This window comes from Falco rusticolus, chromosome 1, assembly GCF_015220075.1.
Source record: "Falco rusticolus isolate bFalRus1 chromosome 1, bFalRus1.pri, whole genome shotgun sequence".
Lineage (NCBI taxonomy): Eukaryota > Metazoa > Chordata > Aves > Falconiformes > Falconidae > Falco > Falco rusticolus.
In genome coordinates, this window is record NC_051187.1 from 110,448,370 (window position 1) to 110,463,487 (window position 15,118).

The following is a 15,118-nucleotide window of genomic DNA, read 5'->3' on the forward strand; positions in this document are numbered from 1 at the left end:
TAATTCTAAAAAGCCCCAGAACCAAGAAGGGGGCCTGTATGTCTGTCGAGCTGACCCGGTCTGGGTGAGGAGAGGAGCCCCTCGGCGCGCTGCCTTCCCGCTGAGGAGAGGGGGCGGCGGGCCGCTACCTGAGGGGCTGCTCCCGCGGCCCGCCATTACGGACCAGCTCTCCTCAGGCGGCCTCGCCGAGCCGCGGGAGCGGCGGTGACCGCAGCCAGCCGGGAGGAGGAGGAGGAGCGGAGGGAGGAGGCAGCGCCGGCAGCCGGGCGGGGAGGGGGCACTCGGCGCCGCGGAGGAGGAGGAGGACTAAGATGGCCACCAGCCGCCGCGGGGAGCGGCCCCGCTCCCTCCGCCCCGCCTCGCGCGGCCCCCTCGGCCCGGCCCGGCCTTGATGGGGCCGGAACGACTCCAGCGCCCGGACGCTGCAGCGGCGGTGGCGCCTCCCGCCGGAGCCCGCCCGGGCCGCAGCGGGGGAGCCGCCCTCCCGGCCTGGCCCGCACCGCCCGGCCGCGGACACTCCGTCGCGTAACTCCCCCCCCCCCCCCCGCCTCCCGCCGAGCCGTGCCCGTGGAAAGGAGCGGAGAGAATTTTGACGAGAGGAGAGACCGCCCGCTGCCCCCTCCTCGGCCCGGCGGGCCGGGCCGGGCACGGCGGCACCGACAGAGACCCCCGCCGCCTCCCGGTGAGTGCCTGGCGGCCCTGCCCGCTCCCCGCGCCCCGCCGCTTTGTTGCACCGCCGCCGGCCCTGGCCCCGCTGCGGGGAGACCCGCCGCCGCCCCGCGGGCCCGGCGCGGCGGGCTGCGGCCCCCATCCCTGCCGGGGTACCGGCCTCGCTTGGCTCGGCCCGGCCGCAGGCCGCGGCGGCCGCCCCGCTCCCCGGGGATGCCGTGCGGGCGGCCGCCTCCCTCCGCCGCCGGCTTGGAGGAGGGGGCGGCGGTGCAGGTGCCTCGGGTGATGGATCACTGTCACTGCGCGGGCAACCCCCCACCCCCCGTTGGTTTTTTAATGCTTTATTTCAGCGGCCGTTCTCTGGCCCTGGCCCCCGGGGCAGGGCAGCCTGCGGGGCGGGGGGCTCGCCCCCGCCGGGCTGAGGGGGGCGGGCAGGGGGGGCTGTGCCGGGGCCCCGGCCTGGTGGGGGGGACCGAGGGAAGCCCCGGCGGGGGCCGGCGGAGCACCGCGGACGCTGCGGCGGCGCTGGGCCGCTCGGGCGGCCTTTGTTGTGGCCGGGGAGGGCGGATTTCCCGCGGGGGTCCCGGCCCCGGCCCCGGCGGAGGTGCGGGAGGGGGCCCGCCCGCCCCAGCCCTTGGGTGCGTGGGGGCGGCGGGCAGCCGGGCCGCGGGGTTGCCCGCCCGCCCGCCGCCGCGGGAGTAAGCCCGGCTCGCAGGCGGAGAGGTGGGTAGCTTGTCCCCCTTAATTTCATTTTTTAAAAATGTAATTAGTTATTTTGGCGGCAGTTCTCGACCCTGTGGTGCGTTAGGGGCGCTCGGGTTAACGCACCCGGCGAGTTTCTCCCCGGGGACGGGGAGGTTGTGGCTCCCCGGGTGCCCGGAGCACGGTGCGGGGGAGGGGGGGTGGGTTTGCGGAGGTGCTGAGGTACCTGCTGCTTGTCTTCAGCATAGTGTTTGCCCTGCAGTTCTGGCAGGTGATTCGCATAGGCAAAGAGGTTTGCATAGGGGCCGGTCAGTGGTGCTGGGCACTGAGACCTTGTGTGATGTTCTTTTTGAAAGATTGAGACGGTAGTTTCTAGCTGTGCTTATGTATGCCTGCACAGAGAGGGTCTTATAGATGGAACAACACAGAGGACTAAATGTATGTATTTTGACTTGTAGTTTCATGAATAATCTAACTGAAATTTCTTGGCTGACTAGAGTAACTCCCAAGGTTTCAGTATAGACCTGTGAGTTCTGGCCTTATTTTAATGATTGAATTTTGATTTCTTGGCAGTGTAGGTTTGTGACGAGATCTGTGCATGTCCATGTATTGGACCGTGAGATTTTGCGATGGAAAACAAATCGTACATTTCCTGTTAAGAAAATTAAACATTGAATGTTGTAGCAAACAAATAATTAGCTAAATCGTAAACTGCACCAGAGCTGTGTTGCTGCCTGGTGCCTGTGCCCCTTTGACCAGTATATGGCTGTATGATGTTCCTGAGCTCACAGGCTCCCATGGATCCAGGCTGGTTTTGCAGAGAGCCAGCTTGATTGCATCCTTGGCCCATTTTGGTGACAAGTTAGTGGTGTATTGAAGTAGGCTGTGTGAACAAACTGGACAGTTTGCGTGAACTGGCATTTCTGCAGTGTTTCTCTCATCCATAATGCTGGTAGACTTGCAGCATTTGCAGATAGAAAACTTACTGATGTGCTAATCAACCAAATCCTTTTCTGTGCTTTTAGGTTATGGGCAGGCATGTTTACGAAGCAGAATGCATTGGGTGCTGGAAACATGCATCCATGTTAATCCATGGCATCGTGCCTTTGCTCCATGATCCTGGTCAAGAAGTGCTGGTAATCTTAACTTGGGGTGCATATTTGGACTATGAGTCGGTGTCTATGCACTAAGCGGTGTGGGTCTGTCGAGGTCAATTTGAGCCAGCTCTGGAATACTCAGCACCGTTGATAGCAATGTGTTTTGGGTAGAAGAGTGCCTCAAATATCAGTGGCAGTAGACTACAGATCAGATAGTGGTATTCTTCAGTTTGGTATTCTAGAAAGAAGCTAGGAACTGGACGTGTTTGTTCACTTTTCCAATTTGCTGGGCAGTTTTAGGCTGCTAGACTTGGATAAAAATGTAGTATGTTTTGGGTTATATAGTAACAACTATGTTGCAGCTCTTAGCCAGCTGATTATCTGTTTGGTTCAAGTTAAAGCAAGTTAAGGACAGTGCTGCTGTCTTTTTTTTTAGTATCTTCAGCACGTGTTTAAAAATGTATTACAACATTTTTATGCCAAAGTTTTAAGTAAGGATTAGTAAGTTCAGTCGATTGATTGTTTGTCATTTGGTGCATCAAGATCAGCTACTTGGTAGTATTGTGTGGTATCAGTACTATGGGAGAGGAGATCTCATTTCTTTCTTTCAAAACAGTAACAGAAGCATGCTAAATAACAAAACTATAATAATATTCTTAATATACTCAACCTGAAATAACAAGGTTAGTTCAGAAGGCTGCATTATGGTGTTGCATCTTGCTATGTGAGTTGGCTGAGAAGGTATGCTGCCATCTGGGTGGGTATGAAAACCTTGGTATTTAGCTCTGGTTTGCTGGAGCTAGACTGCCAGAAGTAGTATACAAGGTGAGCAGGTCTTCAGTATGTACCAATGTGGGCTACTTTTGGAGGAATTCAGCAATGCGTTTCACTTCTGCCCATCTAAATATTTTGTAGTTTTCTCTAAGTGTTCAGCTGGATTTTTGTAGCGTAGGGAAAACTTCGTGGATGCTCTATGTGCAGAGTATGGGATGAGTGTGGGCAGATGTTCTGCTTGCCCTTTGAAATGCTCAGGACTGTCATGAGATTGTTTGGAAATTTTGGTGTTGGAACATGATGTTTCACTTCCCAAATGTTGATGTTAACTGTTTTGTAGTGTTGAGTTGTGGTGTTTTACTTGGGTTTCTGAGGATGTGCTAAGCTGAGGAACGTAAAGAAAAGCCAGTAGTTCCCTCTCTGACAGTTAAATTGCTGAAGGACAAATCTGCTGATGTTGATAAGCAGTTTCATTTGTGTTTGTAAGTGATTTTAAGTTCCTATTGCAAAATAGTGGAAATACTGTTTCAGCAGTGGCCTTTGACTTGCAGGACTTCCTGCTATAAGGAAGTCTTGTATCATTTGCCAAAAATAAACAGATTTTGGAGAGGGCGGATATGGTATGCTGTGAAAAACCTTAGAGTCTTAGTCACAATTTACCCCCTAGTGCTTGCCTTTCTGATAATTAGAATTGTGGAAGTCTGTTACTGGATATGTTACTGGAATGAAACTTGTATTTTGAAATGGGAAATAGAATCTTTCGTTGGTCCATAGTACAATTTTTGGGTACGCATGAAGGGGGAAAACTTCATGCCTTTCATACTGAAGCTTTTAACTTCACTGGTTTCCTCCTTGATTCTTCTTTGTTGTTGTTACTGCAAATTGCAATAGTACAGCATTTAAAATGCCCAAGTTGTGACAAATACCTACGTTATTAGTTTCTTTGAGTTATTGGCAATGCTGATTGCTTTTTAAAATACTTTTTTTGTTACGTATGTGTCTTGAGGGAGCTATAACTTGAGTTATAACTGTAAGCCTTCTCGCACCCTTCAGTGTCAAAGGGACTGAGGCGTGCTGATGTAAGATTGTCACGTCTCCTGGAACAGCTTGCAGTTTTAACTTTGTAATTTGGTTAACAGTTTTAATCTTGTAATAAACAGTTTCATTCTTGTATAGCTCCTGTTATCTTCTACTGGAGATTTTATATCCTTTTGCTGGGCTGTTTGCACCTTGTCCAGGCTGGGTAGGAGAAGACAGGACATAATTATAAGGCCCCTATGCACATTTGTTTCAACCAGCTGTCCCACAGCCAGTATAGAAAGTGTTGCCATATCCTATATTCCTGTTTGTACTCTCATGTGCCCGAGCTTCTCATGTTATGTACAAAATTCTGCTAGCGGCTTGTAACGTTTTAACTGAAGTCATTGGAGTCGTTGGTGTGGATGTGAGAGCAGCATCTTGGCTCAGGTGATAGCACTGCAAACTTTGTAAGACTGAATATGCATTATTGGTGATCCAGCCTTGAGAGCATCTGTTTGGCAAGCGAGCCACGTTTCGTGGTGCAGCAGTGCAAGCTTTTGCTTGTTGGTTGCGTCCCCTGTTCTTCTGTGATATTACAGGCAAGTGTGTACAGCGCCTTTTTTTTTGACAGTGAAAAATAACACAGTACCTACAGACTTTTTTGTGTTTGGCTCACTTATCGGATGGTGGGGGTGATTATTTCAGTTAGATGATCTATAGCAGAGTTGCTGCATATCTTGCTTGATTTTTATCCTAACACTATATCAGACCTTAATGGGCAAAGGAGGAAGAAGAAATACTGTATAAAATTGTTGGGTTAGTGTTGCGTAGCATCTTCTTTCTCAAAGTGGCTTGTTTAAACTTTCTATGTTGATTTGATACTCACGTGTAATTAAAGGAATTTTTGTATGAATGGTGAAGAGGGAACAATCTTTAGCTAACTGGATTGTAGCATACATGCCTGTAAAGCATTTAAATATGAGTGGGAACTCAGCTTTTCTACTTGGTCTTTAAGGTAGCTGAAGGGTATTGGGGTGTTGTTGGTTACTGCCCATGCCCCTTGTCATGCTCAACATACTTCTTTTAATGAGTATTAGTCAGAAGGTACACCAAACATGACTGGTTAGTCAACTGAAATAGGGTTTTACACATTGGAGACCTTAGTCTTCCTTTCTTTCTGTCTAGAAGCTGCTAGAAAAAGCGATGTGATAACTGCCGGGAGGACTATAGGTAGCAACCGCCTGGTGAGGAGGCTGTGGCTTTGGTCTCAGGTGCTGCTGTCACTGCTGGGGGAACGGGCTCACCCTTGCTAGGAGCTGTTTGCTGGTGCTTTGGCTTTCAAAACAGGTGCAAAGTGCAGCTTTGGTAGCTGCAGAGAAGGAAGAATGGATCTTGTTCCTTTCCTGATTTGGTTTGCTCTAAATGTGCAGGAGTTATTTATTTTTTTCTTTCCTTTGAGTCTTTTGTGAATGAAGATGATGTATATCTTTAGTTTTATTCCCGTGAACAGCTGTGGGGCAAAGTTTTCTGATTTCTGTTCTGTGTGTAAATGTGCAATTGACATAATTTTTGACAATTGTGCTAATGTTTTTGGAATTTTGAATAACAGCAGGGAATCTTTTTGGTTTTGTTTTTTTTTATTTTTTATTATGTGGGGTTTTTCCTTTTTATTTTTTCTTTCCTCACCTGTTGAACAAAGCTATGAGTGTAGAACTGTCTGTATTGAGATTTTTGGAAAGAATTGTTAGATGTTTCTTTGGAATTGGATTATTTCATTGAGAGCTACATGTCATCTTTTTGGATCTTTTCCTTTTTTTTTTTTTTTTTTTTTTTTTTTTTTTTTTCATTTTGATTGCTTTGCTGGTTGTGGTGTTTTGTCCGTGTCCTGTGATAGATTTCTGCATGTAACTTAAGCATGTAACTTCTAATGGTTGTGTCATATCGCAGAATAGGAACAGATTTGCAAAACTTACTGTAGCACATGTAAAAAGTATCTTCTAAAATGCTAGGAGGGAGTGAATTGTTTGGAATAAATGAACAATAAGGGATACTGGATGGTATGAGAGCACATAGCTTGTAGTTTTGTGTAAAGATTAAGAAATATAGGAGAAAGATAAGATGGATGCATTTGAATTATAACACACAGATATGCATTAAAAGAATGTTTAGTTCTTACACCTTCACAAATATTGTTATTTCCATGTAGTGCATTGTATTACAATACAAGGAGGAAAAATCTTTGAGCACGTTGGCTAATTTAGGGTACAGAAAATAATAAATTTGAAAACACATGGAAGAAGTGGGTTTTCCAGATGGCTTATTTCATCCCTTTCTCTCTTGCTCTAGAGAAATTGCATGTTACACTGGAAGTATGTAAGAGTTAAACTTGTACTTTTTCGGGTTGGGTGGGTATTCATCAGTTACATCCCTAACTTAAGCTTCTTATTCCAACTCTAAGGCGCCTATCTTGGAGAAGTCAGACCCTTTATAGTTGGCTTTTGCGTACTTTTCCCCAGCAACTTATTCTATGAACTTCTTAGTTGGTGAAAGAAGTTACTCATTCTCTTGAATCATCCATTTTCTTTCTAACAGTCATGCCGGTTTTGGTTTTGGGTGTGCATTTGAGGCTTTCTAGTGAAGGGTTTCAGAGTAGAGAGAAATTACTAAAACTGATGCTTAAAGCAGCAGTGTCAAATAAGCAAATGGAGAAAAGCAAAACCTTCAGAGCTGACAATTTGGTAGTAGTGAGATAGATCCATGGCTAGAAATGGAAGATACTCCTGCATGTTATTTAGATGTTTTTTAGGGTCCTTCATTTTTAGAATGGTGTGACTTCAGTGAGAATGTGGATCCAGGAACTCTTGAGAGAAATTTTCGTCTGGCTTTCTATTTCGCTGGCTTTGTCAGAGGTATCACCATGCATTGGGTATCTGAGGGTAGCTCTACCTGGATTGTTTGGCTGGTACTTTTCTCAGTATCATTCTGCCAGGTGGAGCGTGGGTGCAAGTGAACGATATTTTATGTTCTCACATTACCAGATGATTTATTGTTTTCAAATGAAGATATGGTAAAAATCTCAGTATAATTCGAAGCAGGGTGGTTTGGTTTGTGTAGGCTAATAACTGATGGGATATTGCTTCAGAAAGTGGACTGTATTTGAATGCAATGGTGATAAGTAGTGCTGCTTGCTGCCCTTAGTTTTTGCTGAGAACCAAGATCTTAAATCACAGATTAGCTGTAATAGGAAGAGGGGGGTTGTACACTACATGTTTCCTGAAGTTTGTATTTGGTTACTTGGCCCTCTAAATATGTCCTTTTTTATATAACTGGAGATTAGGGGAATAGAAGGAGTAACCGTAGGGGTAGGAGGATGCTTAGGGTGTTCAGAAGGTATGCTGTTTAAAAAAAAAATCGTTACAAAAATGACAAAATATCATTTATTTATTAAAAGAGTTTGCAAGTACTTGGATGATGGACAATCCCAAAAGGGAGAAAGTCTGTTCAGAATGCCTTAGGGAGAGTAAAGATCGTTAAGAAGGTTAATCAGATAGAAGTGCGCTTGGCATAATCAGCCTCAGGTTTTGTTGAGGTTTATTAGACTGGCGTGAAGTATTGGCCTTTGAGTTGTTCATAGTAGGTGGACTGTGTGGAGCAGGGGCAAGTGTTATATGGAATTACTGCAGCAAGCTTAGAAATTATCCTTAATTTTGGGAAAAAAAGAAACAAAGCAGTTGTCTGTGGGCAACCAGAGGAGTAAAGGGAACCAAGAGCTGGGAATTCCTAGCTCCCTCAGGTTTAATGCTATTAAGCCCACATATCTGTCAAAGTTCTCTTGTGGAACCAGGCAGTGTCTTACTGTTCTGACAGTGGAAGACATTGACAGAACTTTGGGTTTCCCTGTGCGTGTTTCTTTTAATGCTAGAAGCTTTTGAATCCCCACCGAATGGGAGAGGGTGGACTTTAGTGCTCTGACTTTGGAACGGGAGAGAAGAGTGCTTTCACTGCAGGCTGATGATAATAGGACTGCTGTCTACTGGTTTTGCACTAGGATTCACCACCTCCATAGCATTCAGAGTGCCATTAATGGTCTTAGGACTTGTCTCTGCTGTTGCATTCTTGCCAAGAGTTATTTACTTCCAGTGGGGTTTTATGGAGGTCCTTGGGTCTCCATGTGAGAGCCAGGGATGAGATCAAGGCCTTGCTTTGTATTTGCATGAGTGCACAGAGTACAGAATGTTTCGCACGGTAGAATGACAGACAAAGCAGATACGGAGTGTGTTTCTTAATGTAAAAGTTGAACCTTTTGATATTGTCAGGGTTGCCAACCTATGAGTTGAAATGTCATGGTGCAGACCCTCAGCTGTGAGATTGACTCAAGTTATGGCTTTTAAAGCATTAAAAGCATGAGATAAATGGATTTCCTTTTTCAGTTTTGGTCTTTGAATATGCAGTTGTCAGTTTTTTCCCATAACTGTGAGGGCTCCAACATTTTTGGAATCTTCACATGGCAAAATGCTTGGAGTTGGGATGCCATGAATATGATGAGATTGAGAAAGATGTGGTCAGACCTGGGCTTGTCATCACTGGTTTCCTGCCTGATAAAGCGACTGAAGAGGAGTGAAATTAATTTTATTTGGGAGTTCCTATATTTCTTCTTTTGCAGAAGAAAGGATGCATCTCTGAACAGACAGAAGTAAACATTCTTTATAAAGAGTGATGTGAAACAGGCATAGAAACAGTTTCGGTATTTTATCACAAATCAAATGCTAATACTTGAGCCAGTAGCAGTTGAGCAGTGAGCCACAACAGAAATGTAAAAACAAAGTCTCTGTGGATATGATCTAAGAAGATGCTAATTTGCTTGTTAATTAGGTTTGCAAAAGTTTCTTTTTCACAGTTCTGAGCGGTGAGGATAAGCTAGTGAAGAATATTTAATTTAGGTTTTGAGTGGGTCATGAAGTAACCAGGGAGTAGCTCTTCAAGATTTTCGTTTAGAGAGTGTAAAGACACTGTAGCAACATTTCTTACGTTGACTGTAGTAACTTCTGGAGACAGAAATATTTTGCTTTCAGTTTATTACTGGGAACATAAGCATGTTCCTAGCAGTGCTGGATCAAGAGGGGAAAAAGAAAATGATTCCTTGCTCTCTGTTTGAAATCCCTTGCAATTTCACTGGTGGTCTCCCTTGTATTTAGGGAGGCAGGAATTCGGATATGCTGTATTTGTAGCTGAATTTTTTTGTTCAGTTGTTTGTGGTTTTTTTTAATTTTCCCTAGTTACTTGTACGGTTTCTTGGTGTGAACTGGAATAGGGTACTGATCAGTTAAACTACCTAAAACTAACCTATTTTTATTTCAGTAAAGCACATAATGTGTGTCTGTGTGTGTGTATATATATGCATCAAATACACATGATGATCTGAATGTTTGGTTTTTGGCTTGTTTGTGCATTTTTTTTAAATAAATGGAAGCAGACAAGGTGTCTGTATTGCAAATAGTGTACTTGGAAAAATGTTTTTAATCTAGCTATAAGTGTCTTTAAATCATTTTTTTTTTTGTTTGGTTCGTGTTTTGATCTTCTTTTATAAAAAAAAAAATAAAGTTGATGTTTTCCTGAAGTAGCCCAGATTGAGTAGAGAATGTACCAAGGTGAGGATTTAGCCTCCTGTGGCACAGGCAGAATAATTTTGAAAGATAAAGATTCTCCTCCTATTCCCTGCCCATCCTCTTTTCCATCATCCTTTGAGGAATGAAGTTGAACTTGCAGCCTGAGTAAGGACAAGCATTTCAAATGAAAACATAATAGCACAACATGTGAAAATAAGCTTATCTAAATTGTTTAAGAATAAAAAAAGGACACCATTGTTAGTAGGTGTTTATGTTGTGTGGAGTTCAGTTCAGGTCTGTCTTGTGGTGTTAAGCTGAGGGTTGTGGTGGTGGAGAACCTTATAAGAGCGGCTTGTCTGCCTTCTGTAGTATTCTTCTCAACGGGGCCTTTGAGTAGGAAAGTGGAGCATCTCAAGCACTGCAGGGTCATGGTCAATTGACATACATTTCTTGATTTTTGGTTAAATTCCCTGTACCTCCACATTAAGTTCCCAGGGAAGTTAACCAGCCTGTGAATCTGTTGATGGAGGGTCACATGTTTGTGTCTAGAAACCAGTCGTCTCTTTTGCTCTATATCAGGGGTCCTCAAACTTTTTAAACAGGAGGCCGGCATGCGGATGAAGCGGCAGGCAGTCATCTGCAGCTGCTTGGTTCCCCCCCAACCCCCAGCGGGGGTGTGTGTGTATCTGTAAATACCGGGGGTCGGATTGAGGACCCTGGGGGGCCGTATCTGGCCCATGGGCCGTAGTTTGAGGACCCCTGCTCAATGTCATTTATAAGAGGATGAAGGTTACTTCTAGGAGCTTTCTTGAAATATAGTGTCTTTATAACTATTCTCAGGAACAGTTGTACGAAGTTACACACAATTCAGCTAAGGTTGAAACTGTTCTGATGTGTGTGTGGAGGGAGGGAGGGATGGGTGTATGTCAGGTTTTTTTACTTTCATAGCCTGCCTCTGCAAACTTATCCTGAAAAGTGTGCTTAAAGAGGTATGGTGAACTTCTTGCCACTTTAAAAAATGTATTTAAAATTTAATTTCTGTCTTGGACCTTGTCCAAAATACCCAACAAAACCACATGTTTTTAGCAGTCCTATTTTTTCATATATTCTAGAATTCATTTCTCCGATGCTCGAAGAAAGGCTCTCCAGTATTTATGGGTATCGGAACCATGTTGAAGGGTTTATTCTGGCATTAATGATGGGGCAAGACTCGGGTTCAACAGACTAATTGCTGCAGTCTTTGAATACTGATCTTTATTATGTATTGAGAGGAAGGAGTTGTCTTAAAATTTAAGTTCACCTGGGAGAGTTTGAATGTGTCAGAGAAATTTTGGTTGGAAGGGATATCTAGTCCTCCTTGAAGCAGGATATTTGCTAGGATGTTTTAGTTGGGGGCATGGGGTTTGGAGGCCTGACTTTTTATGGAGATAAGAGGCGGTGGGTGTGTGGTGAGCTTTTGATGCCCTCTTAAGCAACAAATGAAGACATGAATCTTTCAGGTGCACTATGAAGCACTATGGCAGTTAGGCAGAGGGTGACTTTTTTCTTTTTTTTTTTTATGTGCTACTGAACATAGTAAGATCATTTTTTATTTCGTGGGATATGGAAGTACTGAATATTTTATTCTAACTGTTTTTTGCCATTAATCTTGTAATTGGTCTATTGCTTAGACTTCTGCGTTTGCATTTAGAGTGGTGGGCAGCAGTGACTGGTGTCAGTGGCTGTGAGGTCCTGGCAGTGGCTAACATAAACCTTGTTGGAAGGTTAGCACAGCATGTGGAAGGCTCTTACCTCTGCTAAGGAGAAAGGGGGCTGCTTTTGTGAATTTAAGCAAATCGATTATAAACAATATGTGCCCTTTCATCTTTTTACTTTGATGAGGGTGCATGTTCAAGGAAACAAGTCCATAGTTAATCAGGGGGAGGGGGGCAGGAGTTCGATGAGGAACACCTTGACTTGACTGAAAGTTTAGTATTAACTTGAAACATAGCAAGACCATTGATCAGAAGTCGTGCTTTGTTGTTAAAACATTAAATAATGCTTTGGAGAAAAAAAGTGTATGAATAACAGGTTTTTAGAAGAACTGCATTGCTTGGGATTAATAGATGTCTTGCTATTTAAAGAAAAAACACCTCATAGTAGATGTGCAGTCATGTGTTTTCTTGTTAATGTGTGAGAACTCTACTTGAGGAGGTTTTGGTATAATTGTTTCAGGAGGATAGCTTTGTCTATATGAATGGAAAATGGAGGCCTGATGAAGACTTCTATTATTTGACTGTTATTTTCTTATTAATATGAGTATTGCTGCTATTTCTTTAGACTGGGCAAAAGGTATTTACAGATAATTTGAAGAATTGTGTAGAATTGTTTTGCCAAGAATGCTTGACCTTTTTCTTTTCTGCTTCTTGTTAATGATTACTTATATATCCATGGCCAGTTTGCCAGTTAACAAGTAGAATCTACCAACAAAAAGTAAACCCAGCAAAACAGATCCCCTTTCCTCCTCCCCTAGTTTCTTTGGTAAAAATAGTTAAATGGGAAAATGACAAGAAACCAGTCTGGCAGACAAGTCATGAGGGTTTTGTTTTGACCAGTTCACTGTGACTGTGAATGTAAAAAAAAGTTTTCTCTTGCCTTCCAGCTCTCTCATGAGGTACTGTTAGACTAATGCTTAGGCTGAACTGTGTCGAGAGAGAATGACACTTGATTGCTTTAATGCTCAGAAATACATGTTTCTAGGTTTTGCATATTAGGGCAGTTATATAGGGTGGTATATGGAGCACGGGTCTTGCTGTCAATTGTGATCTGTTGGGTAGCTGTGAGTCTGATGTGGCCAGTCCTGGAAGATTCACAGGCTGGAGGAAGGACAGTTTTTGTGGCTGATAGGTGAAATCACTTGTCCATAGGGGAAACCGCTGCCTAAGTGACTGGTCTCCTCAACACAGTGGGCGTTTATAGTTGTGTTTGTAAGACACCACTTATTGGAAGTATGACAGTGTTCATTGTGTCCAAAGAAGGAATAATGCTTTTCCTTAATTATAGGTGAACTTGGTAAAACCAGTAGTGAGTTTTGTTACATGAGTTTCTTCTAATTTATCCTTGCAACTTTCTGCTTCCCATTTTCAGTGTCTTCCTCTTTTACTTGTGAACTGACAATAAATGATGGGGCATGTCCATATGTGCTTACATGTGTTGCATTAATTCAGTTCCTCGTTTCTCTCTTACAGAGTTTTCTTGCCCTCCCTTTCTTTTTTATTGAGTATTTTGATGTTATAAAGAAGAGCGAGAAGCTTGCTTACTACCATTTGTAATGAGCATTCCTGGGATGGGATTCCATTCCTAAGACCTAACAGAGTATTTTGAACAGGGCTGGGAAGAAGATGGCAAAAGTTGATTGTGAGCTGGAGGCTTGTACTAAAAAGTACAGTACTGTCTCACAATTTATGCCTCTTAATAGGTTATTATTTTCTGCTTTTTGTTGTGCAAGGTGTTGTTGATTCATCTTGAAAACTAGCTAGTCCAGTCTAAATCAAATGTTTTCCAATAAAAAGGCATGGAGAAGGAGGAGGAGAGAAAGGGACCAAGAACATGGGCGTTTCAGAGCAGGATCTGAAAAATGTGTGTACTGGAGCAATATAATTACAATGGCTGACATCTTTTCTCTCTCTGTGGTGTCCTTTCTTAGTTGAAAGCAACTGTCTTTTGAAGAATCTGGTACTTCAGTGGTGATCTTTGGATGACTGTAATGGTTTTTACAGTAAGAAATGGCTGTCCTTCCACGCAGGGAGTGACACGTCACTGCATGGGTTGCAACATCTTTTAGGTGAATTAAGTGTCTCTTTTAGAAAGATGTCCCATGTAATGAATGGTTCTGGGTTAGGGGAAAATCTTACATGGTGGTAATCTGTTCTGGTCAATTACAACTCTCCTAAGAAGTTTTTATTTCCAGACCAAAAGTGAATTTGCTTTTCTTCCAGTGCATGCTGCATCCAGTATCTGCTAGGTCAAAGAGCCCTGTGCAATGTAAATACGATCTGTATGCCGAGAAGATGACCCAGTCTCCTTTTCTCTTGACCTTCAGTGATAAATACAATATATTTAAGTGATTGCTAGTAATTAATTGTATTCTAGTTGCCTTCTTGAGGTTAAGATCCTTTAAGAAGAGGGACCTTTATATGTCTCAGGGTAGTCTGTTGGCATTTGAATACTTGGAGTAGTTTTTTCTTGCCTGCTTTGAAACCCTCCCCTCTTTCCCCACTGATCTCCCCCAACTCAGGGGTGCCTCCCACTGCATCCAAGAATCATATTACTCATGTTGCTGTGGGCTTGTTGGAATTTGTGTTTTCTGTACTCTGATCCCTTCTTCCCTCTCTGGTTCCTAGCATCTAACTGTACATTTGATTGTACTAAAATGGACGATGCTAAAAGGTCATGGATGTCTCTCAGGACAAGAGGTAATGGTCTCAAGTTATGACAGGGGAGGTTTACATTGGATATTAGGAAAAACTTCTTTACAGAAAAGTTGGTCAAGCATTGGAACAGGCTGCCCAGGGAAGTTGGTGGAATCACCATCCCTGGAGGCTTTTAAAAAACACGTAGATGTGGTGCTTAGTGACGTGATTTAGTGGCAGACTTGGCAGTGCTGGGTTAACAGTTGGACTTGATGATCTTAAAGGTCTTTTCCAACTTAAATGATTCTATGAATCTGTGATTTTAAGGTGCCTTGTTTACAAGGAGATCCAAATAATAGTGTCAGTCTGCAGTTACCACATATACCCACTGTGTGCTCATCTAAGTGCATGAATTATTGGCTTCTGTTAATATATGGCTTGTATTAGCTGGTGTACCTTTAATGTGATTAAAGCAAAGTTGCTGAGCTGAAGATATCAGTTTAATTGTGCTGAACAGCACATGCCAGCTTTGGTATTGAATGAGTATATTCATGTGAGGAGACCACATTTATCTCAAAACAATCAATTTAATAATGTGGGTGAGATAGCAAATATAAATGTCTTTGAGAAGGATGTCTGGAAAATCTGAACTAATTTAGCTTGTCTAAACAACATTATTGCAGTCCTTACAATTAAGTCCTGAAATGATAGAAATTTCATTACCCAGTAGGCAAGGGCTTGGAGGGAGTTTTGTGGGGTTTTTTTCCCCCCTTTGTTTTGTGTTTTTTTGTGTTGTTTTGATGTGGGTATTTTTTGTGGTGGTGTATTTTGTGTTGTTGTTGTTGTTGTGTGTTTTCTT

At 43.4% G+C, this 15,118-nt stretch overlaps 1 protein-coding gene across 4 annotated transcripts in view; it reads left to right on the forward strand.

The window, feature by feature from the left end:
• The first annotated feature begins 296 nt into the window (after positions 1-296).
• WDFY3 (WD repeat and FYVE domain containing 3) overlaps positions 297-15,118 on the forward strand; it is a 185,192-nt gene continuing 170,370 nt past the window's right edge. For all 4 annotated transcript variants that reach the window (XM_037396249.1, XM_037396260.1, XM_037396258.1 and 1 more), the window contains exon 1: positions 297-682. The gene's annotated coding sequence lies outside the window, so the exon portion shown is untranslated. The remainder of the gene's footprint in view (positions 683-15,118) is intronic.